At 39.2% G+C, this 4,053-nt stretch overlaps 1 pseudogene; it reads left to right on the top strand.

Moving 5' to 3' along the window:
- The first annotated feature begins 2,066 nt into the window (after positions 1–2,066).
- Positions 2,067–2,787, top strand: LOC122728858 (annotated as a pseudogene).
- The last annotated feature ends 1,266 nt before the right edge of the window (positions 2,788–4,053 follow it).

Genomic DNA, 4,053 nt, shown 5'->3' with positions numbered 1-4,053 from the left:
TTGTTTTTTAATAAGAAAGCCACATTATTGTGAAATTGGAAATGAAGAGTAACAACAGAAATTGTGAATCTTTCACTGAAATTGAAGCAATGGTTTTAGAGAAAGTTTTGTTTGTGGTAGTGTGTGTGTGTGTGTGTGTGTGTGTGTGTGTGTGATTGAGAGAGAGAGAGAGAGAGAGAGAGAGAGAGAGAGAGAGAAGAAAAAGAAGAAGAAAGAGATAAAATGACAGATGGAGTATTTGTCTTTGCAGGCACACCCTTCTCAATGCTTAGGGATGACCATATCAGTTTTATCATTTAATTTAGCTACACTGCACCAATGTAAATAGCAGCAATGAATTTTGACTTACCAGCATGAACAGCAATAACAAAGGATTAATATTAGGGGAAAAATTTTGAAGGATTTCACTCATACCAGAGAATTTTAAAAAATGAGACTATAGAAATAGTAAGCATACTATACATTTATCTAGGTACATTACATTTTAACTAGCAGAATATTTACAGTCATTTTTTCTACATAACTTGCTGCCTAGTTTCCCTAGCCCTGATATTTACATATCACTTAGCAGCTAGGAAATTTGATAGTTCTGCTAAAGAAGTAAAAGGATTTCTGGGCAAGTGAAGATGATTAAAGACTATTAACTTTTGGATGTGAGGCATAGATATTGGTCTATTTAAAATTCAGTTAAATTTAATAAAATATTTCTAGATGGCTGTTATGTGCAAAGGTCCAAAAGGGATTTAAAAAGGTTGAAGAAAGGGACACTGGCCTTAAGCAAATTTGAATCTACTGGGACAAGTGTTCTTCCTGGCAAAATCATTAGCTCTCTTGTAGAGGATAGCATTCCAAACATGTGGTGACAAGGACAGTAACAGTTTCTATCACTGTCATGTACTCTGTTGTATACCAAGTACCTATTCTTTACACAATATTCTTTGTTCCAGTGAAGAAAAGAAATCCATCTCTGATGAGTTAAAGAATCTATCACAAGACAGTAGAGTCTAAGTGCAAAGTGAGGCAGAAGATCATAATTATTAATTGAGATCATAAGAAGAAGGATCACTATGGGCAGTTTAGTGATCGAGGGAAGGTTTCCTGGCAGAAGTGGAATTTGTACTCATCTTTAAAAATTGGTATGTTATTTAAATAGGAAAAGGGTAGGGGAGATGGCTTTGTAGCTATACTGAATGTCATGAACAAAGTCATGGAGTGTCTAAGGCATATTCATGAGATAACAAATGGACCATAAAGGCCAAAATGGAAAAAAAAAAAGATTTGTGTTGAATAGCAGAAAAATATATAGAATGATAAGTAAATACCGAACTATGGAGAACCTTGAATTCATGACTAAATAATTTGCTTATTAGCTGATAGGCAATGGGTTGAAAGCATGATATACTGGCAAAGAGAGCATGGAAAGGTGCAGCTAGGTAGTGTAGTGAATAAAGTACTGGCCTTATATTCAAGGGGACCTGAGTTCAAATTCAGCTTCAGACACTTGAGAATTAGTAGCTGTGTAAACCTGGGCAAGTCATTTAATCCTCATTGCCCCACAAAACAAACAAACAAACAAACAAAACCTAAAAGAACAAGCAGGCCCATGATTACTTATAAACCAGGTGGGCTGAGAATGAGCTTCTTCTTAAATTGTACCATCTGTGACCCCATAAAACTTCAGAAGGGCTTTACTTTAAGAAGGAGTTAAAAGTCAAGAAACAGGTGGGCAAGATGAGCAGGCAGAAAAAAAGTAGCAGATCATCAAAAGTTTCTTTGGTGACAAGGTAGATCAAAATACACCTACAGGAGAAAATAACAAAGTCAAAGCTCCAACATCCAAAGCTTCCAAGAAAAAATATGAATTGGTCTCAGGCCATGGAAGCACTCAAAAAGGGATTTGAAGATAAAGTAAGAGAGGTAGAGCAAAAAATGGATAGAGAAATGAGAGTGATGCAGCAGGGTCATGAAAATAAAGTCAACAGCTTGAAAAGCCAAATTGGCCAAAGGGATAAGGAGGTACAAAAGCTGTCTGAAGAAAATCATTGGGAAGTGGCAGCAGAGGCAGAGCAATCAACAGGATGGATAACTTCACAGTGCTTTTTTGTACCTAGACTGAGCCACTGCTGCCACCAGCAGTTGTGCTGGGCTTTGGGTCAGGGAAACCATGCCCTCCATTACCCCCTCCTCTGGGCAAGAGCCCCCTAACAGTCATGCTGCCTGCTGTGGCCCCAGCTCCTCCTGGTGCTAACAAGGCTAGAGCTGGGTAAAGTCCCTTCTAGCTGATGTGGGAGCTCCCAGGCAGCATAGAACTGACAGGCAGCACCAATTTGATCACACACTACAACTTGGAGAATGCCTACAATAAATTCTGTGGGGAAAAAGGTGAAGGAAAAGCTGATTAACTTCCTGCCCGACCTGCCTGGTTCCCATGACAACAGTGACCTTCATTCTCTCATCTAGAAGCTGCCCATCCTTGGCAGCTCTTTCAACCCTATCAACAACCCCATGCTGGTGGGCATGCACACCAGCCTGATGCCAGAGCAGTGCCACTTGATACATACCCAGTTTCCCAAAAAGAAGAATAAGCACATGTACAAACAGAGTTGGACCCAGGACCCCATTCCCCCAGAAACTCCAATCAATTTGTATCACAAGAAAAAGGAAAAGAAAAGTGAAGACGATCCTGAGCAGGAAAGGAAGAAGAAAGAAAAGAAGAAGAGCCAACGCAGTCCAGAGCACCCCAGTATGGGCAGCTCTCAGGCCAGCAGCAGCAGTAGCCTCCATTAACAAGACCATTGGACGACAGACTGGCCAGGGGAGCTCTGTTCTCCTACACTGAACTTGCCAACAAAAGCAGCCTTGGAAGCTAGAAGACAGACTACCCTTGTAGCATTCCCCTGGGATTTGGGGAGACTGCAGGCCAGGCCAGCTAGGTTTGGGGGCAAATGTGGTGGATTCATTAGGGGTGGGAAGGGCAGTGCCTGTGGAAGGCACAGCCCAATTGGCTTCTCCCATGGAGTTGCTTTTCCCTTCCCAAGGAGCCTTATATCCATGTCTTTTTGTACAGTTTGTCAGCTTGAAGATTTGGATTGGTTTATTAGGGTTTGGTTTCTTTTTTAAAAAAATCATATTGTACCAAAAAAAAATTTCCTAAGAATTAGGATAGAGCAAACCAAAGCTAATAACTTTATGAGAAATCAAGACTCAATAAAGCATACTCAAATGAATAAAAATATAGAGGCCAATATGAAATATCTCCTTGAAACAATAACTGACCTGGAAAATAGATCCAGGAAAGATAATTAGAAAATCATTGGACTACCTGAAAACCATGATTAAAAAAGAGCTTAGATATCATCTTCCAAGAAATTGTTAGTGAAAATTGAATGACATTCTAGAAGGAGAAGGTAAAATAGAAATTGAAAGAATCCACTGATCACCTCCTGAAAGAGATCTCAAAAGGAAACATACCAGGAATATTATAACCAAATTCCAGAGATCCCAGGTTAAAGAGAAAATATTGCAAGCAGCTAGAAAGAAGGAATTCAAGGATTGTGGAGCTATAGTCAGGATAACACAAAATCTAGCAGTTTCTCCATTAAAGGATCAGAGGGCATGGAATATGATATTCTGGAGGGAATAGGAACTGGGATTACAACCAATAATCCTCTACCCAGCAAAACTGAATATAATCTTTTAGGGGTAAAACTGGGACTTCAATGAAAAAGAGGACTTTCAGACATTTATGATGAAAAGACCTGAACTGAATAGAAAATTTGACTTTCAAATACAAGGTCCTAGAGAAGTATAAAAAGGTAAACAGGTAAAAGAAATCATGAGGGATGTTAAAAGGGTAAACTGTTTACATTCCTACATTGGAAAATGAGACTTCTAACTCATAAGAACTTTTTCAGTATTAGGGCAGCTGAAGGGAATATACTTAGACAGAGGGCACAGGTGTGAATTGACTATGAAGGGATTATATCAGTAAAGCATTGATTTTTTGTTTATCCTCTTTTTTGGCATACAGGTTTGGGTGGCTTATATCTGGGG

This window comes from Dromiciops gliroides, chromosome 5, assembly GCF_019393635.1.
Source record: "Dromiciops gliroides isolate mDroGli1 chromosome 5, mDroGli1.pri, whole genome shotgun sequence".
In the NCBI taxonomy this organism is placed as follows: Eukaryota; Metazoa; Chordata; class Mammalia; order Microbiotheria; family Microbiotheriidae; genus Dromiciops; species Dromiciops gliroides.
Note: the sequence above shows the minus strand (reverse complement) of the source record. Positions and strands in the feature narration are given on the sequence as shown.